Raw genomic sequence first — 25,639 nt, 5'->3', positions numbered from 1 at the left:
GGATAATTATTTTCTGACCCTCAAAGACGGTGCCTGTCCTAGGTGTTATGCCCAGTGCTTTCCAAATCTTAGCTTGTTTGAACCTCACAATAACCCGGGGAGGTAAGTGCTATAATTTTCCTCATTTTATAGATGAAGAAATGGGCAAACAGGTAAAATGACTTACCCAGAGTCACACAGTTAGTAAGCATCTAGGCAGAATATGAACTCTGGTTTTCCTGAATTCAGATTTAACATTCTATTCACCTGATTGGATTAAGAATCAGAAGATCTGAGTTCAAATACCAGCTATTCTACCACCTCACAATCTGTCCTTCCAAAATCACTTGGGCTTCTTTCAACTTCAGTTTTCTCCTCTATAAAAGAGTCATTTTTGACAATTAAAAAAAAAAATATATATATATATATATATATATATATATATATATAAATTTTGTTGATATTCTTTGTTTTATATATTGCCTAATTTTCTTCCCATCACTCTATTCCTCCTCTTTCCAGGACTTTTTTATTTTTCCTAAGGCAATTAGGGTTAAGTTTGACTTGCCCAGAGTCACATAGCTAGGAAGTGTTAAGTGTCTGAGTTCAGATTTGAACTCGGGTCCTCCTGACTTCAAGGCTGGTACTCTGTCCACTAACTGCCCCTACTTTTTTTTTTTTTAAATAAGAGGACAAACAGGAAAAACAAATCAACAAATCAGCAAAACCAATCAATCCACTGGAAAGAAAAATTTGACAGTTCTATCCCCATAATGCAAAGATCAGAGAGATTCACGCCAATATTGTTCTTTATATATTTGTAACCTTTAGTTATGCATTTCTGACATTCTCAACCCTTTCCCCAGCTCTGCTAGCTTCCATTCTATTGTCTTTCTACCAGCTTTGATGTTCCTTAGGGTTGCTCTTCGGCCTGCTCTGACAATGGTACAAAATTGTTCTTCTTCCTCCGCTTTCATTTTTCCATTTTCTAGACGAGAGATCCTTTAGGACATGACTAACTATTGATTCAACAAACATCTTAAAAATATCTCCTAGGCATGATGGGCTTAGGTACGTGCTGGGGAGCTGGAGTTTAGATCAGACCCAAATCCTTAGTGCTATGGGAGTTTGAAGGAATGTCTAAAGTCTAGACTATTACTGAGCTCTGTCTCATCATGGTGATGATGCTTTTTTCATATTCATATTTCACATTCACCTTCTCTACCTCCTATAGTGATTTTATGAGCATTGGAGTTGGAAGGGAACTGAGAGATCATTTAAGGCAAGTGTTTTTAATTTGAGCTCCATGGATCTGGGGAGGAAGTGATGAACTGGGATGTTGGAAAATTACGTTTTCATTTAAATATCATTGGCTTCCATGGTCATTATTTATTTTTATATTATACATTTGTAATCATGATTCTGAGCAGGAGTTGATGGGCTTCACTAGACTGACTACCCAATTGACCCAAAAAAGGTGAAGAGCCCCTAAACGAATAGTTGAGTCACACATTACAAATGGGAATTGTGAAAGTGATGCTGAGTGAAGGATGTTACCAAAGATAGAAAGACAATGATGCACTAGTTACTTGGTGAGAGTAAGTGGTTTGCCCAGATTTCCAGTGTAAATGTCAGTAGTGTAATTCCTGATTTCAAGTACAGCACTGTATTCACTAGGCCTGGATGGGCCTACTGTGGATGAATATATGGAAAGACATGAACAAGCATCTCGCAGAATAAATAAGGTTTCAGGCTACATCATTGAAGGGAATGCCAGAATGGTGGATCAGAGACATTGGAGTGAGTGAATATGATTCCTCAGCTCTCTTCCAATTATAAGAGCCTGTGACATTCTAAGTTGGTTTGCTCGGCTTCTCTTGATGCATCAAGATAAAAGTGTTGGATGTAGATTCTGAATCTCGTAGAATAAATAGGGTTGCAGGATACATCATTGGAGGGAAGAACTGGGGGAGGTAGTATAGTTTGATGGAAAGAACATAAAGTATAGGCTTATAGATCTAGAACTAAGAGGAACTTGGGCAGTCATCCAGATCCTCATTTTATAGAGTGGATAAACTGAGGCTTAGAAGATTTAGGGCAAATCAGCAAGCATTTATTAAGTGTCTACTATGTACTGAGCGCTGGATTTGCTTAATTTGGATTTGAATTTCTTACTTGTTGTTTGGCCTTTGTTCCCAAATAGGACCATGACATCAAGAGGCAATTCTGTGACATGCAAGTGAATTGGATTTAAGCGAGGGAGGGCTGTGCAAGGTCATCTGCCTAACTTTTCCCTCCAGTCATCTGGGTTCAGGTTATAGATAGAGGTCAGGATCACTGGAGATGACCCTGAAGCCGTAGGAGACCCTGACCTTTTTAAAGTTAATGTCTTTGACAAGTCTTAATTTAACCCATTCAGTGATACTGATTATTTATCAGATCTTAGGTAAAGAACTTACTTTCTCTATATCTCACTTTCCCACTCTGTGAAATAAAGGAATTGGGCTAGATAAGCTTTGAATTCCGGATATAGTGTGGGATGATCCGAAACCCACGTTGACTGGAGGGCTAGTTAATAATCTCCAGCCCTAATGGCAGATTGGGACTAGTGGGAGGGTCTGAGTAGTAGAAATTGTACTTTTGTGATTGTTTCTTGAAGAATAGAAAGAACTGTAAGGGAGGAATAGAGGAACAGTGAGTGGCCCCTTGGGAGAGGCTGTCTCACTAGGTGAGCTGACTGTGGACCTGTGACAGAGACCCGTGTCGTTGGTGACTCTTGGACAGCTTTGTATTCTTGGGGTGAGTTCCTCCATGGGCCTCTAGACAATCTCTAAGCTCCCTTCTAGCTATGACTCCATCTTCTAAAATCCTTTCCCATTCTATTCTTTATCTAAGTATTCTCGGAATCCTCTAAGCCTTCTTTGGACTTAACATTTAGCATTCTATATTCTACCATCCTTAGGTTATTTCCAGTGTGTTTTCCAGCTCTGGCATGCTTTATTTGGATATTATTTATTTGGATATCCAATCTAAATAATTGGATATTATTTATTTGGATATATATTTATTTGGATATTTATTGGATAAATAATTATCCAATTATTTGGATATTGGATATTTGGATATTATTAAGGATCCAATAATCCTTAATATTGGATATTAAGGACCTTATTGAAGATCTTTTTCAGATTTAACATTCTAAGTTCTAAGTTCTCTTCAAACTTGAGCATTCAGTTCTGGATATCCATAGATCCCTTCGAGTACTGGTATTCTCTGATCCATTTTCTGGGGCCTGCTATGTCTCTGTTATATTACGATCAAACAGTCTATGTTCTAAATCCTCTTCTAGATTTAACATTCTAAGCTCTCTGTCTAAAACCCCTACAAAGCCTAACATTACCTGCTTCCTTGCATTTCTGATATTCACCATTCTAAGCCTTTCCCAGCTCCGAAATTTCCCTATTCTCAGCTCCTTCCCAGTTTTAAATATTCTCAATTCTAAGGCCCTTTCTGTCTCTAGTGATCCATAATTTTAGATTTAAATCCAAACCATTTCTTTTCCTTATTACTGTGTTTGCTGCATTCTTTCTAATTGATTCTTATTGTAAGTATAGGAGAGATCTATTAATGAGAGAAGCAGGAGCCCAAGTCTGGGGGGGGGGGACTTCTCCCCAGTCCCACATTGCCAGTTCATGGCACAGCTAAATTAAGGCTCTTCTTTCTGATTCCCAGGGGGATGGCTCATTCATCATACTCTTCCACCCAAAGAGTTGTCAATTTGGCTGAAACAGATTGTTTCAGATTGCCCATCTGTCTATCTTCCCCATGCTGTCCTCTCCATGTCTCTCTTGGGCTGTGGGACTCAGAGCCATCTCTGGCCTTGTTTGGCCCTGCTAGGCCTGAAAATGACTTTGGATCTCTTGCTATGCTCCCAAGATCATATGAGGGGAATTAAAATGGTAAATTGGAAAAAGTGTCACACTTGGAGTCAGTAGAACACTGGGTTCCAATCCTGCCTATGATACTTCCTGGCTATGTGACCTTTAGACAGAACGGTCTAATTCTAAGATGCTTTTCTACTCTTAGCTCTGACGTTCTATGATTCCCTGCTTCTGAGGGGCATGGGGACTTAGTTAGCACCCTCTGTCTCTATTTCTTTCTTCTCTTTTCAGGAAAGAAGAATCCTAGTATATACCTCCTTACAGAGATTTTGGGGGGAAAGTACTCTCTAAACAGTGAAGTACCTGTATAAGCCTCAGGTTGTTCTCCTGTAAAATGGGATAGCAACATCTGTCAAACCTAGAGGGTTAGAACCTGACAGTAGAGATTGTTTCCTTAGCAAGAAGACTGGATTTACACAGTAGGTGCTTAATAAATGCTTGTTGATTGACTGATGGCATACAGTACCTTTTTAGATTTAAAGCTCTGTATCTGTGTAAGCTTTTATCACTAAGCTTGTCATATTGGTCACTCTAGGGAGCAAAGTACAGCTGGTATAGCTCAGTTGCCCCTCATAGGCAATGACATATTTTAATACAGAGCAGATAAGGGATTGGCTTTAGAGCCAGGGACATTTGAGTTCAAATTCTGCCTTCCAGTATTTCTTAGAGGTGTAACTTTGGGCAAAGCACTAACCTTAACCTTAACCATAACTTTAAGTCTAAATTCATTTTTTAATACTTTCTGATCCTTGGTTTCTTGATCTGTTAGATGAGGGAATTGAACTAGGTTATTGCTATTAAAGTCAAATAGAAATGGAGTCCACTGATCGATACATAAAAAATGACTATTCTCATCCCCATTTTATAAATGCTAATAACAATTCACAGTTCAATGAAAATGTGATGACTCGTAATAAAGCTTTGAAATGCACCGTGCAATTATGGGATCCAGCAAGTCCAGTGGTCATCTGGCCCAACTCACACCTGAACAAGTTTCGCTGCTATGAGATTCCCCAACAGTGGTCATATAGCTGATGAAGACTTCAAGGCAGGGGAGCTCATTGTGTCCTGTGATAACCAGTTCCATTGTTAGGTGTGATTGTTTGGGAATTAATTTATGGCTTTTTGTGTTTTCTTTTTCTGAAATTAGGCTATTTAAGTCATCTATTTCTTGTCTGTTAATCTGGTCATTGTGATATTTTTGTTGACAGTCATCCATTTCAATTAGAGTGTCATTTTTGTTGATTTATTCAGCCAGTTTTACCACGTGTAGTTTTCAACCACCAGAACAAGAGAACTCTCGTTCCAGGTGACTGCCCTGTAGGTACTGGTAAATAATTAACAAGGTCTCTCTGGAAATAGTTGACTTCTGGTTCACTGGAGTCCTCCAAGAAGAGACCGGGTAAATACTTGTATTATAGGCATTTAAATATTTAGCTAGAAGGGACCTCAGAGTCAATGAGTGCAGACCCCCCTCCATTTTGCAGATTGGGAAACTGAGACCCAGGGACTCATGACTTTGCTAGATGGAGGATTACGGTGCTCAAAAGTCAGGAAAACTTTCATTTGAATCCTTCTTTAGATACTTATTAGCTGTCTAATTCTGGCCCAGTCATTTAACTTCTCTCAGCCTTATTTCCTCATCTGTAAAATGGGATTAATAATAGCACATGCTTCACGATATTGTTGCGAAGATGTGTAACATAAGTTTTGTAATATATCATAACGTATGGAAAATGCTTTTGTAAATTTCAAAGCACAAGATAAATACTAGCTCTCATTGTCATCCTCATCTTCATCTTCATCACAGATTTAGAAGTGAGAGGGACCATCTAGACTTGGGGTTCAAAACTCAAGCTCTGAAAACTTTCAAAGTATTTACAGAGCCTTAGATATATAGATAACTGTATTTATAATATATATCTTTATAATCTTGCATATATTTTTTTTTTTTTATGCTGGAAGGCTTTGCCAGATTGCCAGAGGAATCATGGCATGGAAAGGAAAGGGTTAAGAGCCCAGCTCCTCTGTCCACCAGAAGAGGCAATCAAGGCTGAGTTGAAATTTAATTAGCTGATTTACCCAGGGACACCCACATTAGTTGAGATGATTTAGAAAAGAGGTTCATGGTTCCGGGCAGCACCTCGGACACCCTCTGGTCCACCCTCCTTCTGACTTGCCCTAGTTCCCATGGGTAGTAAGCATCAGAAGCAGGATTTGAATTGGGATCGTCTGACACCAAAGCCCTTTCTCTTTCCACAGAGAGAATTCATTCAGATTTGGGTTGGACCAGATGACTTTTGAGAGCCCTCCCTTCCAACCCAGATTTTCCATCCCACCCTCACCAATCTTCTTCTCATGTGGCTGCCCAAGGAAATTTCCTCATATACCCCTTCGATGACATCGCTGCTGTATTAAAAATCCCATTATCCTTATTTCATAGCCTCAGCTCCCTGTGGCTCCTTCCAGGCTATCCGGCTATTAACTGGAGCAGCCAAGACTTGATCCTGGGTCATTTGTGTCGAGTCTGTCCACTGCTCCTTTTCTCACCCTTGGACTGCCTTTCATAATCCTGTTCTACTTAGCCCCATAGCATGGCAAGGATCAAGTAGGACAATGGATGGGAAGGTGCCAGGAACAGGCAGTACGGTAGAAATGTAAGAGTTTATTATTCACCAAGGGTCTTAAGAGTCCAAGAGTGTTCCAAGCTGCCCAGCAGGGACCACTTCCCCAACAAATAGCCTGGATTCTGTAAACAGCCGCTCTGATTAGACCATTCGATTCACTCCATTACCCAGGGCCCAGGGAACTTGCTGCTCCAAAGGAGGGCCAGCTCTCTAACACTAGAGAATTCACAAGTCTCAGTCTCCTGGAGGTAACCAAGCGAATACCTTCTGAGGCCCCAACTGTGGGCCTTGTTGCTTCTTTTTTTCTGGGCTCTAAAATCGTGAACTCAGCGGTGGAAAGGTCCCTCAGGGAATCATCCAGTCCTGCTTTCCCATTTGATTTTTCAAATGTTTATCCATCCCTTTTGTTGTGACATCACCTTTAATTCTGGATATCTCCTTTCCTTCTCCCTACTCAATGAGCTCTCCCCATTCCTTAAAATACAGAAAGGAGAGGAAGGGAGGTGGAGAGGTCGGCAGATCGGCAGAGCTAAGAAACAGCAGCCAAAAGGGATGGTCTGAACACAGAATCTTTCTTCTCTGTATGGAAGGGAGCCAGACACATGTTCTCATTTCTTCTCCAGAGCCAAGCCGGATAGTTATCAGTCTATAATCAATCAACTAGCATTTATTAAGTTCCTACTCAGTATCTGTCACTGGCTAAACATTGGGGACCCAGGGAAAGGCAAAGATACTTCTTGTCCTGAAGGAGTTCATAATATAACGCAAACAACTATGTATATGTAATATATGTATATATTTGTGTATAGACAAAGAGAAGTCGATATTATAATAGATAAGGTGGGTAGATAGGTAAATGGATAGATAGATGGATGGGTGAGTGGACAGAAACATAAAATAGGTAGATAAACAGGATAGATAGGATAAACTCTATAGATGGGATAAACTAGATAGAGAAATAGATGGATGGATAGATAACAAACAGGATAAATAGGATAGATTAGATAGTTAAACAGGATGGATGGATGGATGGGCAGAAAGATAAAGTAGGTAAGTAGGTAGGTAGATAAACAGGATAGATAGGACAAACTCTATTGATAGGATACACTAGATAGAGAAATAGATGGATGGATAGATAAACAGGATAGATAACAAACAGGATAAATAGGATAGATTAGCTAGTTAAACAGGATGGATGGATGAGTGGGTAGAGAAACATAAAGTAGATAGAGATAGGTAGACAGGATAGACAGACAGAATGAATGGATGGATGGAAAAATAGATAGATTAGATAAAGTAGATACATACCATATAAATTGGAAAGAATCTCAGAGGAAAGACTGAATATCCAGTTTTAGTTTGGTGGAACTTTCTATCTATGCTGTTCTAAAGATTGTCTGTGCTTTTCCTGCTTCTGCCTCCCTCATCTTGTATCAGTTTCCACATCTTATCACGGCATCTCCCATTTCTTCCTGTTTCTCATTTGTTAAAGCCCTGTGCTGTTTCACGTCTCACCATTTATTTAGGCTTTCCACACTCCATGCATCTCTGCTCTATTCCCTGTGCTTTGCAACCATCAAAAATGAGAGGCCTGAGGGGAAGCAAAATAGTCATTTTATAAAGAAGGACACTGAGGCCTAGGAGGGGGACTTGCCCAAGATCTCCCAACAGGAGGAAACAGCAGAGCTCCCATGGAGCTGTCACTGCACTATGATCCCCCTTCCTGGGGGCTTCTACCCCTACAATCTCCATGTTCCAAATCAATTATTTTTCCACCATGACTCAGAAATGATTCCCCCCCCCCCACTTAATTTCATTTTCCCCAGTTACATCTAAAGACAGTTTTCAACATTCGCTTTTGTAAGACCTTGAGTTTCACATTGACGACCTGCTTTCTTCTGGAAATGCTATACATCTCCTCCTTCTGCTTCCCATCAGTTCCCACCAAGACTTTTGGCTAATGATGAGCTAATGTCTCCCCTCCCAAGCTGCCTTATGTCTGCAACATATTCCACGTATGCTTACACTTATACGAGCCGTTCCTCCTGCTGGAATATAAGCTTTTGTCTTTCAGCCTCTCACACCATGTCCACCACATAGAAGGTGCTTAATAAACACTGACCAATTCACGGTACTATGGATGATTCTGTTTTTAGCACTAATGCACATTAGTAGTATTTACACAAATAATTCCAGTGTGTTATAAGCTTCTTGTGGGCAGGGGGTGTCAGAGCTGGGAGGAGCCTTAGAACTTGGGGTGTCAGAGCTGGGAGGGGTCTTAGAACAGGGCTGGGAGGATCCTAAGGATCATCTGGTCTCTGGGCCAGCCTAAGGCCAGCAGGCCTGGTGTATAGGCTTTAGCAGTACAACATGTTGCCTAATTAGCCAGCGGGCATGAAGCTGTGGGCCATAGGGCCTCACCACCTGCCCACTGTTATTCTTGTATAACCATTGCCAGATGTCATGCCAGCAACTTGGACCATTCAGTCACTGTAACGGTAAAACTGCTACGGGGCCACGCTCTCGGGGACTCGATACCGGACACTCCGACCCTCCGCCTGGCCCAGTCTGGCTGCCTCCTTTCATGGAGGAGGACGCAGCCTCAGAACATGGAAGAGACTCAATCCAGCGTCCGGAGGCCTTGCTTAATTCAAAGCCAGTTCTCAGAAACCACAGACTTCCCTAAGTGGAAAGCACCTTGGGGAGCATTCTGGCTCTGTCACATAGGCTGGGGTGACCTTGGACAAGCCGTCCATTCTCCTGGGCCTCCGGTTCCTCGTTGCTAAAATGGAGGATTAAACCGGACACCTCCAAGCTTCTTCCCAACTGCATCTTTAGGGTTCTGGGACCCACGTCAGCCTCTTATTGAGTTTTAAATAGGGCCCATGACCATTAAGCAAGTTAATGCAGCAGAGCTAGTTCTTAGGAGGGAAGAAGAGCAAGTTGTCTGGGTAGACCAGGGCTTGTTAACCTGGAATCCATGAATCTGGAGGTTTTTATACCTACATATATAGCTAGCTTTATATATATATTTATATTTATGTAATTGATTATGGATTTTATTTTATATTTAGGAACATTACTCCAATAAAGTTTCATCTTCTTGCAAAGGGCCTGTGTCACAGAAATATTAAGCATCCTTCCTCAGGGGCAAACAGGCCGTCTTACCCAGAAGGCCTTGGGAGCAGGTAATTTTGGTTTGTTTTTTTGCTCCTGGGGAGCAGGGCCAAGAGATGTGGACTCTGGTGAACTGACTGGAGTTAATCAAGCCTGCCCCTCTCCCTTCCTGGAGTATTACTTGGACAGGAAGCGGGCTTCCATTTGCACAATTGGGCAATCTGCATCTCTATCTGAATGAGTTCCTCTCAGAGCCTACAGGAAGTCTCCAATTTGGTGGTTTCACTACTCTAGCTTCCTTCCTTGTTCTTAGTCCTTGTTTACAAATGTGGCCTTCCTTAGCTGCACCCCTCACCCCCGCCTCTGGGTGTCAGTAAAAAAAATAGGCATAGGTGGGCCTTTGCCTGACCAGGATGTCCTGGGAGTCTCCTTTTCCCTCAAAAAACAACCTTCTTGGGTTGTCTTTATCAGGACTGCCTTTGAGAATGAGCATCTGGAATTAGGAAGACCTGAGTTCAAATGTAGCTAGAGATGAGTATGCTCTTGAACAAGCAGTTAACTGCTGTCTGCTTCAGTTTCCTCATCTGTAAAATGGGGATAATAACAGCATCGAACTGCCAGGATTAAGTGGAAGATCAAGTGATATACTATTGGTAAAGTACTTAGCACAAATAATTATAGTTAACATTTTTGTGATGGGTGATATATTATAATCACTATATAAATGTTAACTGTTATTATTATTATTATTATTGGCTTCCTGTGAGATTTTCTTTAAAAACTGTCTATGGGAGCAGCTGGGTGGAGTAGTGGATAGAGCACCAGCCCTGAAGTCAGGAGGCCCTGAGTTCAAATCTGGCCTCAGACACTTAACACTTCCTAAATGTGTGACCCTGGGCAAGTCACTTAAACCCAGCTGCCTCAGCAAAATAAATGAATAAATAAAGATTGAAACCTGTCTTTGTTCAGGAGAGCTCCTAATGGAGTCATTGATTTGCCCTCAATTAGTGACAATTCCCGCCCTCAAAAGCTTCCTTTCAATTGGTAATACAACTTTTTCTCTGGAAATTATATACAAAATAATCTCAAGAGGAAGAAAACACTTAGAATGTCTTTTCCAGAACAGATCCAGAAAGTCCCTTCTGGAAGAGGAAGCACCTGAATTGTTCTCTGCAGGAAGCTGGGGGTTCTATCAGGGGGAGTTAGAGAGGGATGGCCTTCCAGGCAGGAGGAGCCAGCTGTACAAATATCTGGAGGCGGGAAATGGAATATCATGCATAAATATCAGAATTGGTTTTGAACTCAAGTCCTCTGACTCAAGTGAGAGAAAGCATGCTATTGTAATCATAAAGTGATGGGTGGGTGGGTGGACAGATGGACAGAGACAGATACATTGGTAGACATATGCATAGGGATATGGACTGACATAAAGACAGACCGATAAATAGGTAGATAGATAGATAGAGGGATAGGTAGATGGATGGACAGATGGTTAGACAGATGGATAGATGGACGGATGGGCGGATAGACAGACAGATAGATAGATGAATGTTTGGATGGTTGGACAGGTGGATAGATGGATAGATAGATAAAAGGAAGGATAAATAGATAAGGCTGCCAGGTGGCACAGCAGATAGACCATCAGATCTGGAATCAGGAGAACCTGAGCTCCAAGCTGGCTTCCAACAGCTGTGTGATGCTGGGCACATTGCTTAATTATTATCTGCCTCAGTTTATTCATCTATGAGCAGGAAAAGGAAATGACCGACTACTCCAGCTTCTTTGCCAAAAAACCTCCAATTGGATCACAGAGTCAGACACCATTGAAACCACAAATCAACAGCGATAGATCGATGAGCAGATAAACAGACAGACAGCTGGACAGAGAGACAGGCACTGCTAAGTAGTACAAATTCAAATGTAAGGGGGAAAAGATGTTTGTGTCCACTCTAGTAACTTATGCTCTAATAGAGGAAGAGAAAACATAAAAGGAAGCTGGAAAAGGGAGGGTAAGTCTAAGGGCAGAGTCATCCCAAGATGACCCTTGCTCTGGAAGAAATCTAGTGTTACTATAATAGCTAATAATAACCAATAATAAATGTCTTACTGCGACACTTTAAGTTTACAAAGCTTATTAGTGTTTGTGTTTTCTCAAGCTCTTAGCCGTGATGAGACACGGCTAAAGATGTATTTGGTGATCCAGTGTGGACCTCTCAGAATCCCCCACTTGACCTTGGCAATGACAGCCGCCATCTTTGGGGAATTGCGTCCTTAGCTGAGCTGATTGGGGAGCTCATTTGTAGGCTTGCCAGTTTCGGCTCAATTGGATGTGCATTTTCTGAGGGCCTGCTGTGTGTTGGGCCTGGTAGGCAAAGCATAATGGATTAATTTGCTCCGGGGAATGAGAAACAGGTAGTCAGAATGTATAGTATGGCATGATACGTATCTTAAAGCCACTGAAGGGTCCTCCATCCTTACCTTTAAACTCAAGCTCAAGCTCCAGTTATCCCACAAGGCCTCTACTCTTCTCCAACCCCCATGCTCCCCAACTGCTAGTCCCGCCCCCCCCCTGCAAATTTCCTCATTTATTTTTATATATTTACATGTGCCCTTGTATCTCAGCTCCTTGAGGGGCAGGAACTGTTTTGCCTTTGTCTTTGTATCCCCCAAACCTAACAGTGCTTTGCACTTAGTAGGTAGTTAATAAGTACTTGTACAGCGATTGATTGGGTGAGGTCTGAGGGAGAAGATGATTATTAACCAGGAAATCTTGAGAGACTTCTGGAGGAGCCGGTGAATTCCAGTTTGGCTTTAAAGTTTGTATTGGTTTTCATCAGACAAAGAGGAGAAATATAAGCATCTGGGGCATAGAGAACAGTGGGAGCAAAGGCATGGAATTAGAAGAGTCCAGAATGTGGGGGTTTGTCAAAGAGCTCCATATTTTATCTATTTAATTATCCATTCTATTATCTATCTATCTATCTATCTATCCATCCATCTATCCTGTCTGTCTTTCTATCTATCTATCTATCCATCTATCCTGTCTTTCTTTCTATCTATCTATCTATTTATCTATCATCTATCTATCTATCTATCAAATCTGTCTATATTCCATCTATCTTTCTGCCTATACATCTGTCCATCTATTCATCTTATCTATTCCATCTATCTTTCTGATAGCTGTCTGTCTATCTGTCCATCTTCTGTCCATCTAGCTCCCCTTTCTTGTTCCATATATATAAATGAGGGAGTTGGACAGAGCTGGCCTTCAGAGGTTCTCTTCTCCCTTAAACCTATGATCCCACACATGACAAATGTGGAGCCTTGAATGTGCAGATGGTATTTAAGTCTAGCAAAGAATGGTGGTACTGGATTTTGAAGGGCTTCAGATACTGAGCAGAGAAGTTTTGTTTCCTTTTCCCGTCCATGGTCATTCCTATGTTCTCTGCGTTTGGACTCGCCAATCTTTTGGCCTGGTTGGTTTATGTTGGGGAAGGTAGGAAGAAGAAAGAAGTGTAGTGAAGACAGATCTCTCCACACTCACTTCTAAGCTTTGTTTCTGGTCTCCTTTGGGGTCACCAATCTCTTTGAGAAAAATTTAGAATGGGGATGAACCTTGGAGGTTTTGTATAGAGAAGGAGGCTGAGACCCCAGTGGGTTAAGCAGCTTGCCTAAAGCCACATGGGTCACAAAAGTGGAATTTGAACCCAGAACTTTGGATTTCAGAGCCAGTGCTCTTTCTTCTCTCTCAGATAAATTTCTTCCTCTTTTCTCAGGCTGATTGAAAAAGAGACCAGATGTTTGGCAAATGGGAGCCTTCAGCGGTTCTATCACCATTGGTGATAGAATGTTAAGGAGGTCTCCGTTCAAGGCTGAGTGAAGAGTTCCTCCCATTCCAGGGTACATAGAACATGTCTCTGCTGGTAAGGGTGACGACCAGAGGGAAGGAGATGACCTCCATTGGGGGTCGCCTGGGCTCCTTTATCTTGTTTTGTACAGGTCACCTGGCAGGAACATTTTTTTCCCTGGTAAATAGCCGTGTTAAGGACAAGACTATTTACACAGTCCGGCACAAGACTTGGTAGTTTGTCAACAACTTCTAATTTCAGCTTCAGATTTGAAGGCCCATTGGAGGAAACAGTTGGTCCAGGGTCACATGGGCTTTAAATAGTGGCTCGTGGCCTTGGATCCTTGTTCCATGACTTCACATCCAATGGACTCTGTTATCCTTTACCGCCCATGCTAGATTTTTCCCAGAACACTTTTTTTTTTGTTTGTTTTAACTTTTGGCCTAGCAGGATGAATGGAAAAGTGCTTATTAATAACTTGGGCATTCCAGAAACAATGCTGAGTACAATGCAGTAATACAAATATGAAAGGGAGACCCTAGTCCCTGCCCTCAAAGGCCTTGTTTTTATTCTAATACTGTTCAGTTGATTTTTTTCATGATCCCATTTGGGTTTTCTCGGCAAAGATGCTAGGGTGGTTTGCCATTTCTCTCTCCGGCTCATTTTACAGATGAGGAAACTGAGGCACCCAGGGTGAAGGGACTTGCCCAGGCTCACACATCTAGTAAGTATCTGAGGACAGATTTGAACTCAGGATGATGAGCCTTTCTGACTTCTGGGCCAGTGCTCAGTGCACTATGGCTCATTCATTCTAATAGTCGGCGATAAGCATGGAGAAGCCACCATGGGGCATTCTGGTCTGAAAGTCACTGGGATGCTAAGTGGAGCTTTGGAGGAGTTGGTTGACATTCCCCTTAGGATTCCAATAGGGACATTGATTGGATTATATTTAGAAGGACCCGAGTTCAAATCCTAGCTCAGGCAATACTTGTGGGATCTTGGGTAAATTTCCTTGTTTTCCCCATATCTCATTTCCTTCATCTGTTAATTAAAGTGGCTACAAAGGTTATCCCCTAAAGTCCCTTCCAGTTTTGAAAGCACAATCCTATCAACAAACATATTTGGGGAGGGGGGATAGAGGAATTAAAGCATACCCTCTGTCAGTCCCCTGCTCCTGGAGTTCCTGGCATCTCTTCTCCCATCGGCACCAGGTTCAGCCTTATCTCATTTTTTTCCATTCTGCCTCCTGGCCAGCCTTGACCTGTTTAAAAAAAAAAAATCTGTCTTTATAAAAATGATAATTATAATCACTCTTATTTTATAGACTTATCTCTCCAGGTGTAGAAGTACCAGACCTTAGAAGTCCACAGTACTTTGCTGTTTATAAATTTTTTTCCCACAACACCTGTGTAAGGGGGGATATGGTGGATTCCCCCCCTTTTTTTTTTACTCCTTTTGGTACCCCCCAAAGCAGAGAATCACAAAACCTTAGATCTGAGAGTGAGGGAGGCATTTTATTTTTTATTTTATTTTTTAGCTTCTTTCTTTTTTTTTTTTCTTTTCATAATTATAACTTTTTATTGACAGAACCCATGCCTGGGTAATTTTTTACAACATTATCCCTTGCACTCACTTCTGTTCTGTGAGGGAGGCATTTTAGAGAGACATCATTTTGTCCAAGACTCTCTTTACATTCAGGGAAACTAAGGCAACGTTGGATGACTTGATTAGTGTCTCTCCTGGACACAGCAGAGCCATGATTCAAATCGAGGTCTCCTTCTTCCAAATTCACAGCTCTGTTGCCCAGCTTGGACATGTTAGATTTATTGTTCAGAGGCAAGAGCAGAGTTTGTGGCACCTGGGCCCGATTCCCAGATTCTGCCACTTAGTCCCCGTGTGATCCTGGACAAGTCGCTCTTCCCCTCCCTGGGCCTCAGGGGTCTGTTATGTTCCAGGGGAAAGAAATTTGCTGTCATTGACTGGGTACTAATCCTCTTTTTTGCTACCTCTGTGACCTTCGATTCATTCCTGAGTTACCATTTTCTTCTCTATTTAAAAAAAATCCTTATGACTATAGATGATGCTCCCCAAATTGCTGGATGCTTATACATATAGTCAATATCAAGGACTTGGAGTGTGGGGGGGAAATGCTACTTCTAAAGTCACATGTCCTGGGTTTAAATCTTGCTTCTGTCACATCTTCAAATGGGCAGGTCACTTAACCTCTTTCAGCCTCAGTTTCCCCATCTGTAAAGTAAAGAAATCAGTGATTTCTAAGATTTCTCCTTGCTCTAAGTTTTTGATATCATGCTTTGAAGCTGAGCCATCTAACTCCAAATTCAATGCTTTTTCTCTTCATCCCTATGGCTCTTTAACCGAGCCTGGACTCCTTCTCTCCCTGTCTCCCTTTCCCTCTCCCTTTTCCTTTCCCTCTTTCTCCCTCCCTGTTCCTTGTTCTCCCCCTCTCCCCTTTTCTCTTTCTCTCCCTCTCTCCCCCTCCTCTTTCTTTCTCTCTTCCTCTCTCTCCCCCTCTTCCCTTTTCTCCTTCTCTCCCTCTCTTCCTCTCTCCCCCTCCTCTTTCTTTCTCTCTCCCTCTCTCTCCCCCACTTAGGTTCCAGCTGTTAAAAGGTTTTGTCTCTTCTCTGTTGGAAACCTGCCTGAGAGGCTAAGAGCCGGAATGGGTCTCATGAACTTTGGCATTTGGAGAAGTGCTCTGTGGGTGGCAGTAGCTGGGGCTGCTTGGCCGGAGCTGTCCAGCTCTCCCGGGTCCTTGAGAGTCAAGTGTTTCTGCCTCTAATTGGTTCTATTTCTCCTTAAAATATGTCCTCTCCTATTTCTGTGTTCTTTTCTCTTTCTTCTACCCCCAGAGCATCACTCATCAGTATCCTATATAGTCTGGACCTTTGCTGAGACCGGGCGAGTTGCCTTGGTTACTGCTGGAGTACTTTAAACCATCTGGTTTTTAGATATTGCTAATTAAGCTGATATTTTTGGGCCCTGAAAGAGGCCAGTCAGCATGGGAAAGAAGGGGGTACATGGAGAAAGAGAAGAGGAGGAAAGAAAAAAACAAAACAAGCTCCCATCTCTCCAGAGGGAAAGGAGAGGTACCCTTTTCATCCATCATTTTCTGTTGGAAATATCTCAAGGTCGCCTCCTGGGAGAGGGAGGGGAGACCCAGAGGGGCAGTTCTGAAGAGTTTATTCATCCATCCATCGCTTTTAGCCCTGCCCTCTGGGGGCCAAGCAGAACCTGTCTAATGGACACTCTGGAAAGTGGCCAGGAAGCAGCCAGGAGCTTGAAGGCTTTTAGAGAGAACTATTGGAAGGAACTAGGAGTGTTTGATTTGGAAGAGGCTTCAGGGTCATAGGAGAGCTGTTTTCAAATATTGAAAGGGTCGTTAGATGAAAAAAAAAGGAATTAAATTGTTTTGTGTTGCTCAGGGACAGAACTAAGTGCAATAGGCGGGAGGCGTAATGTGGGCCGTTTGTGCCTGGATGTAAGAGAAACTTCCCAGAAGGGGAATGGGCTGTCTGGAAGATGGGGGTTCCCATTCACTAGAAGTCTTTTAGCAAAGGGAGCTCTGGGGGTTTTGGGTGCTGGTTGAAATAGCCAGAAAAGCCCCTCCTGGTTCGAATTCTGAAATTTTTGTTCAATTCGTTCAACAAATACTAATACTGAGAGCGGGGCTTATACTCTATAGAATAGATACCTCTTGAGGACAGGGATTATTTCCTTTAAGTCTTTTCATTCCCAGTGGCTATCCCTTAGTTGTTTAGTGTATCCAACTTTTGGGGATCCCATTTGAGGTTTTCTTGGTTTGCCATTTCCTTCTCTAGCCCATTTGACAGCTGAGGAAGTTTCCTCAGAAACTGAGGCAAACATGGTCAAGTGCCTTGCCTAGAATCACACATATAGTTGGTTTCTAAGATCGTGTTTGAACTCAGGTCCTCCTGACTGCAAGTGCTGTCTAGAAAATGCCTTAAATGCTTGATAATTTGATTGAGTGAGTAAGACTGAGGAAGTGGTACAATGGAAAGAAGGCTAGATCTGGAGCCAAAAGATCCAGGTTCAAGTCATAGAGCTACTGAACAACATGGCTTTCAGCCTAGCATTTTATTATTTAATTGATTAGTTTGTTATTTATTATTTCTCTTATTTACTTCATCTGTAAAATGGGAATAAAAAGGTACATATACTTTTATAGGTGGCTTGGAGAAAAGTACTTTATAAATTGTTTTCTTACCTTTTTTTTTTTTTTTTTTGGAGGGGGGGAGTGAGGAAATTGGAGTTGTGACTTGTCCAGGGTCAAACAGCTAATAAGTGTTAACTGTCTGAGGTTCCTTTTGAACTCAGATCCTCCTGACTGTAGGGCAGATGCTCTATCTTCTCATCTATTGGCCCCCATTGCAAAATTTTAAACTATTAACATTAATAGTAATGTTACTATTATTAGTATTATAGCTAGCATTAATATAGTATGTTAAAGTTTTCAAGGCACTTTCCAAATATCAAGAAAGAAAGAAAGAAAGAAAGAAAGAAAGAAAGAAAGAAAGAAAGAAGAGAAAAGAAAAGAAAAGAAAAGAAAGAAAGAAAGAAGAGAAAAGAAAAGAAAAGAAAAGAAAAGAAAAAATATAACCCTCATAGTAAATCTCATGAGTCACTGCTCTTGTCTGGACCCATTCTAGGTTAAGAGCAACTGAGGTGGGAGAAAGTCTAGAATTCAGACCGTCTAGCCCAGCTACTGATTTTACAGATTTAAAAAAAAAAAAAAAAAAAAAAGCTGAATCTTTTTGTTGTTGTTGTTTAGAAGGCAATCAGGGTTAAGTGACTTATCCAGGGTCACATAGCTGGTAATTGTTTAAGGTTGGATTTGAACTCAGGAACTCCTGACTCTGACAAAAGTGTTCTATCCAATGCACTAACTTAAATTGAACCTTAGAGAAGGTAAATGGCTTGTACCAGAGCATTTGGGACTTCTTGATTCAAGACTCAATATTCCAAAGCTGGAATACTTTTTTCTTTTTTTTTTTTCTTTGATAATATTTTATTTTTCTAAATACATGCAAAGATCGCTTTCAGCATTCACCTTTGCAAAACCTTGAGTTCAGATTTTCTTCTCTCCCCTCCTCCCCCAATGTCTCCCTTCCCCAAGAGAGCAAGCAATCTGATATAAGTTAAACATGTAGCAATTTTTCTACTATATTGTGTGCTTTCTATTCTAACAACCTTAAAAAAACAACAACCAAAAAAAAAAAAAAAAACTTTAATTGGTTTAGAACCAACCAGCTAGTTGGTTCAGTGGATAGAGAACCACTCCCTGAAGTCAGAAGGACCTGAGTTCAAATTTGACCTCAGACATTTAATAGCAAGTCGCTTAACCCCAAGTGCCTCTGCCAAAAAAAAACAAAAAACAAAAACCAAAAAAACGAAAACCAAATGAAACAAAAATAAAAAAACCTTTATTCATGCTTTTTGTTTCTGTATCTTGTTAATTTCTGAACTTCCTCTATTCCCCTAACCAGAAACTTTCCCTTTTACCAAAGATTTTTTTAAAAAAGTCATGCTTGTGGTACAGTGGGTAGAGCACCAGCCCTGAAGTCAGGAGGACCTGAGTTCAAATCTGGTCTCAGACACTTAACACTTCCTGGCTGTGTGACCCTGGGCAAGTCACTTAACCCCAATTGCTTCAGCAAAAAAAAAAAGTCATAATAGCAAATACAACATTCCCCACCCATTGTCCCCCACCTCTCCAACAAAAGGATGGGAGTGTGTTTTCTCATGTTTCCAAGAGCTATAGAGTTCTGGCTTTGAAGCCAGGGGGAATGGACTTGAGTTCTTTTTGACATTCTAGCTGCGTGACCCCACCCAGAATATTTAACTTCTCACTGCTCTAGGCAACCCTGAGAGTATAAGTTGCAGAGGTCGGGCCAGTCTGCTTTGGGAAAGGGAGTTTCCTCACACGGGAGTTCCTGCAACCAATGAAATCTCAGATTTAGCCCTTGTCCCTCTCCCTTTTCCGGGATCCAACTTGGTCATTATAATTATAGTTTGTTTCCGTTCCGTTTCCAGGAGAGGGGGACATTGTGTGTATTATTTCCCTGTTTCAGTATATATAAATTCATACAAGGCTCCTCATATTTTTCTGAGTTCCTCATATTTGCCATTGATACCATCACAATAATCTCTCCTAGTCACATTCTGTAAGTAGTTTTGGGCATTTCTTAAGACATGAGACTTTGCTGTATTTCCACTTTAATAAAAAGAGTAATTGGGGCAGCTCGGTGGTACAGTGGTTAGAGCCCCAGCCCTGAAGTCAGAAGGACCTGAGTTTAAATCTGCCCTCAGACACTTAACACTTCCTAGCTGTGTGACCCTGGGCGAGTCACTTAACCCCAATTGCTTCCACAAAAAAGAAATTAATAATGATAGTAATAATAATAAATAAATAGAGTATCTTTTGGCTAACTGCTTGCTACTGCAGAAAGTATTCCTATGACTCTGTACCTGCAACTTTTGTTTTTGTCTTTAACTTTCTTATAATATGAGAGTAGATTTTCTACATCAAAGGGCATAGATATTTCAATGTCTTTTCCCCCCACAATTCCAACTTGTTTTCCAGAAGCCCGATATCCTTATTTCTTTTTTATTTTATTTTTTTTCAATGATCAAAAATCGATTTTATCTTTCTCTCCTCCCTCTTCCATTGAAAATAAAAGAAAAATCAATTTTTATTGAATGAAAAATTAAATTAAATTATTAAAAAATTAATTCCTGCATTGACCATGTTGGAAAAATACGCATTTTGAGTCTGTCGCCCTCTGTCAGGAGGCGGATGCCTCATTTAGCCATGGGCCTTGTAGAACTGTGCAAACCCCCTTATTTCACAGTGAAAGAAACCGAGACCCAGAGGTAGAGATGGAAGGGAACAGACATTTATATAACGACTACTCTGTGCCAGACACTGTGCTAAATAATTTATATTTATCTCATTTAATCCTCGCAATAACTCTGGGAGGTAAGTGCTGTTATTCCCATGTTACAGATGAGAAAATTGAGGCAAACAGAGGTGAAGTGACTTTGATAAACTTCTTTCCTTCTTGACTCAGGCTCCCTAAGGCCCATTTGAGTTATTCCATTAGCAAATGTCTGATGTCACATTTGAACTTGAGTCTTCTTGACCCGGGGCCCGGCACTTTATCCACTGCACCACTTAGCTGCCTCTAAGACAAGTCAAGGGGTTTGCTCCCAAATGTGGGCAATTTGAAACTTGATCCCTGGCTGCTTTCTAAGGGCCTTTCTGGATTTAATGGCTCTAATTCATGCTCGTCTCCTCTGGATTAAAAACCCTGAGAAGAGTCCCACGTTTAGTCATCATCACCATTACTGGCCCGTTGCCCCACATGAAAGGCCCTGCGTGGTTGGGGCAGGATTTTTAAAATTAAAATTTAAATTTAAAAATTAAAAAAGTCCCATATTTGGACTTTGGAAAAGGTGTCCAGGATCTGGCCCCCCATGTCTTTGGGTACGGGACTGTATTTCTGAGCTGTTCTCTCTCTCTTTGCAGCCCTACTCCAGGAACCCTCCTATTGTGGGAATTGTGGAAGAGAACAGGAGAACCACAATGGACTCCTCCTGGGAAAGTAAGTGAGGCTTTTCCGGAGGCCTTGTCACGGGAATGGTGGGTCTGCGAGCACGTGAGGAAGAGCGATGTGCTGAATATTTAATAAGGCCGCCTGCCGGCCCTTTAATATTTTATTGGACTTGAAAGCAACAAAAAGCAGGCTGGAAAGTCCTGTTGTTGTCCCTTATATATTTAGCGTGGAAATGAGGGGTGTGGGTAAGAAAACAAAATTAAAAAAAAAAGATAAGCATTGGCTGTCAGCGGGGAAAGAGTTGCCTGTTCCTCCTAGTTTGGCTTTCTTAGTCCAGATCCATCAATGCTCTCCGGGTGGAAATATCCTTTCCCAATACATATCAGCAACTCCCGTGTAATTTCAGAATTTGCTTTTTTTCTTTTTGGGGGGCAACTATTCCCTGGGGGCATTGAGAAGTCAGAGGACTTTCCTAGGACCATAAAGCTAGTTGGTGCCTCCTGAAGCACTTTCAGACTCTCAGGTACCTTTCTACCCAGGTTAGAATCATCAATCAATCCACAAGCATGGATTAAGCACTATTTGTGTGCCCTCAAAGAGCTTGTATTCTTTTTTTTTTTTAAGTATTTTCAAAGCATACATCGTTTTCTTTTTTGTTGTTGTTGTTTTTATTTTTTATTTTTTATTATTATTATAGCTTTTTATTTACAAGTTATATGCATAGGTAATTTTTCAGCATTGACAATTGCCAAACCTTTTGTTCCACTTTTCCCCTCCTTCCTCCATCTCCTCCCCCAGATGGCAGGTTGACCAATACATGTTAAATATGTTAAAGTAGCATACATAGTTTTCAACATTCACTCCTGCAAAATTCTGGGGTCCAAATGGTTTTCTCCCTCCCTTCCCTCCACCCCCTCCCCTAGACATATATTGATATTTAAACTGCAATTCTTCTCTACATATTTCTACAATTATCCTGCTGCACAAGAAAAATCAGATCAAAAAGGAAAAAAAAAATGAGAAAGAAAACAAAATGAAGCAAATAACAACAAAAATGTAAAAATCCTATGTTGTGATCCATACTCAGTTCCCACAGTCCTCTCTGTGGCTGCAGAGGCTCTCTCCATCATGAGATCATTGGAACTGGCCTGAATCACATCAGTGTTGAAAAGAGCCACGTCCATCACAGCTGATCATCAGATAATCTTGTTGTTGCCATGTACAATGTTCTCTTGGTTCTGCTCACTTCACTTAGCATCAGTTCATTTAAGTCAAAAAGCTTCTATTCTCCTGGGGAAGGCCACAAAGATATAGAAACAACCCATGCAAGACTGACCCCAGAAAGCAACTGGTGGTGACAGGAAAGGTTATAGAAGATTGTGGTGAGCAGAGTAATGAATGAAACCCAGGATTCCCAGGAGGGACTAGCATCCTATTGGTTTATTGTACAGAGGAGGAAATGAGCCCTCGTAGAGTTTGTGACTTGGTCCAAATCACACAGCTAGTTGGGGACCAAGCCAAGGTGTGGATCACAGGATGTTAGGGTTGGAAGGGACCTTAGAAAACAGCTGGGCTAGCCCCGACCTCACCCCAAACCCCCTGCTCGCTGTTCCCATTTAGTGCTCACACATTGTCTGCCTCATGACCTTTGGCGAGCCCTGGGAATGAAGCCCCTATGTGGACAGCTCTAATTCGAAGGGAGTCTTCCCCAACATTAAACTTAAATTCTGCAATTCCCAGTCAGTTAATCAACAAGCATTTATTAAGCACTTACTGTGTGCCAAGCACTGACTGTAATAGGAAGAAAAAGAATAACCAAAAAACACAGTTTCTGTCTTCAGGCTCCTGGAAAAAGGCAGAATTTGTGCTGAGGCTTAAAAGAGCTTTAAGGAAGTTAGGAGGGGGAGCCTGCTCGGTGCTCTGATATGGGGATGATTGCTGTTAAAACAGCAAGGGGGCCGATGTTACTGGATCAAAGAGCACTTGGTTGTGGAAGAGAGTAATAAGGTGGGAGAAAGCTAGAAAGAAAACCAGAGAACAGTTTAGAAAGGCCTTTATCTGATCCTGGAGGCAATAGGGAGCCATTGAAGTTTATTGAGTAGGGGGTATGATATAGCTGGACCTACACTTTAAGAAAATCATTTTAGCAGCTGAGTAGGGGCTGAATTGGCATGGGGAGAGACTTCAGGGAAGAGACTCCAGGGAAGAGACTCACCAGAAGGCTGTTAGAATGATGAAGGCCTGCACCAGAACAAAGGCTTACTGGCCACAATACTGGTATACCAAAAATGTGTCATCAGTGATGGGCAGCTTGTTAGCTCTGATGCCCAGAGTATTCTGGGAATTAAGGCCTTGTCTTTTTTAGGGGACTAGATGTAACCATGGTTGCTGGGATTGGGGATTTGGACTATTCTAACTGCAAAGGTTTTTTAGACTCTCCTTTGCTTGTGATTGCACCCCATGGGTCCAGGCAGAGCACATCTGTCAGTCACCCCCTTCTGGTCTTTAGGGTGACGGGAGAGTAATGATAACAACTCACGTCCTTGTCATGTTTTAAGACTTACAAAGTGCTTCCCCCAAGGCATCCCCATAAAAGGACGTAAGGCAAATATTACTAAGCCCATTTTATAGAGGTGGAGACTGAGGCTCCAAGAGCATAAGATCATAGAATTTGAAGACAAAGCTCTAGAAATTTAATTTCATCAGTTTTTGAACTCTTTATTCATTTTAGCATTTATGTTTTAAAATTTTGAATCCTAATTTCTATCCTTCCGTCTAGTTTCTCCTTCACTCATTAAAAAAAAAAACAAGTTATAGGATATCATTTATACATTCTAAGTTATGCAAAACGTATTTCCATATTAGCCACGTCACAACAGTAAGAAAAAAAGCAAGAAAAATAGAGAAAATGGAAAATGAATTCAGTCTCTATTCAGAGCTCATTAGTTCTCTCTCAGGAGGAGGTGGACAGCTCTTCTTTTCTTCCTCCCTTCCTCCCTTGTGGGCCATTGGGGTTAAGTGACTTGCCCAGGGTCACACAGCTAGAAGTGTTAAGTGTTTGAATCCCAATTTGAACTCGGTCTTCCTGACTTCAGGGCTTGTACTCTACCCACTGCACCACCCAGCTGAACCCAGATAGAAAGCTTTTTTCATCATGTATCCCACCATTTTACAAATGAAGAAATGGGCCTAGAGCAATTAAGTGACTTTTGTCAAGATCATACAAGTAGTAAGTAATAGAAGTGAGATTTCTTCCCTGAAAACCAGTATTCTTTCCCATGTAGCCTCCTTCCTCCCGTGTCATGTAGTCGTTTGCTTAGGACATAGTTCCTGGAAGGGAAAGAGAATATGGAAAGAAGATCCTCTGGAGAGGGCCCAGCCCAGCTGCTCTCTGCAGCCCAGAGAGGCCCTCTCCTGTGCCTGAGCCCCTCCACCTAGCATTTCCTCATGGCTCCAGGTAGGCCTGCAGCAGGCCTGCTTCTGCTTTTTGACCCCTTCCTCCTTTTGTCTCACACACTTTCCTTAGGTTCTCTCCCCGGCAGGATTTGCTCACTCTCACTCACTGACAGTGTGGCTATTTAAGCCCCTTTTCCCCTCCCAGACTGGCTTGCACTAGGTCATCTCCCGCCCCTCACCTCCTTAGCCGTGGGAGCCCAGGCCTGCACTTAGGAAACAGCTGGCCCAGGCTTGGGAGGCAGTTTGTGCTCAGCTGCTTATGTCCGTGACTTTGGTCCCTTTCACCTTTGACCTTGCCAAATAGCCGCTGCTGGGAACAGGCAGTTCCCATGTGCCTCCCATCGATCAGACCAGAAGCAAACCTGTGGGAAGGTTCCGTTCTGCGGGTCACTTGGCCCGAGTAAGAGCCCAGGGCCAAGGGCAGCCTTTCAGGGAGGCTCTGGGGCTCCTGCTCTGCTTTGTGATGAATACAAACTTCAAACCATTTTAGCTTATTTTTTGAAAAAGAAAAAAAAACACGTCAGATCTCATGAACACCACATTAAAAAGTGTCAGCTCTATCAGCCCACTTCCCTTCCTATTTACTGCAGGCCAGGAAATGGCTGGGCCAAGCTCACTCGATATCTATGTAAAATTAAAGTGCAAACTTCTGAGCAGAGTTTGGGAGTTTGGGGAAATGTCAGGGCTGATCGGGCCCTGCTTCCCTATAGACTTCATAGGACCAGGAGGTTTACCCAGCTAGAACAGTCCTTTTATGTTACAGAAAGGGAAACTGAGTCTTCATTTAGTAGATCTAGGGCAGGCCTAGAATCACTGGCCCCAGTGACTCTATTAAAGATAACTTTGAAATTTAGGGAGGAAGAGGTGGACTGTTAGTCTGAGGGGAACGAGAGATCAAATAATCAGTCAACAACCATTAAGTGCCTACTATAGGTCAGGCGCTCGCCTGGCTACTGGGATACAAGGGCAAAGGATGAAACTGTCCCTATTTCTGATATTTATATTCACTCTAACCCTGGGAGTTGAGCTGTCATCACTCTCTCCTTTACAAAGGAGAAAACTGAGACTTGCCCACGAGT

General features: G+C 41.9%; 1 protein-coding gene across 3 annotated transcripts in view; it reads left to right on the top strand.

Annotated features, from left to right (window-relative positions):
* TPST2 (tyrosylprotein sulfotransferase 2) overlaps positions 1-25,639 on the top strand; it is a 61,241-nt gene that overhangs the window by 17,460 nt on the left and 18,142 nt on the right. The window contains exons 2-3 of one of the 3 annotated variants that reach the window (XM_031948819.1): positions 13,441-13,587; positions 21,077-21,152. The gene's annotated coding sequence lies outside the window, so the exon portion shown is untranslated. Of the gene's footprint in view, positions 1-2,213; positions 2,779-13,440; positions 13,588-21,076; positions 21,153-25,639 lie in introns of those variants that run through there. The other 2 variants (XM_031948820.1, XM_031948818.1) reach the window with 2 other exon arrangements.

Source organism: Sarcophilus harrisii, chromosome 1 (assembly GCF_902635505.1).
Source record: "Sarcophilus harrisii chromosome 1, mSarHar1.11, whole genome shotgun sequence".
Taxonomy (NCBI): Eukaryota; Metazoa; Chordata; class Mammalia; order Dasyuromorphia; family Dasyuridae; genus Sarcophilus; species Sarcophilus harrisii.
The sequence above is the reverse complement of the archived record's forward strand: the minus strand, read 5'-3'. Positions and strand labels throughout refer to the sequence as shown.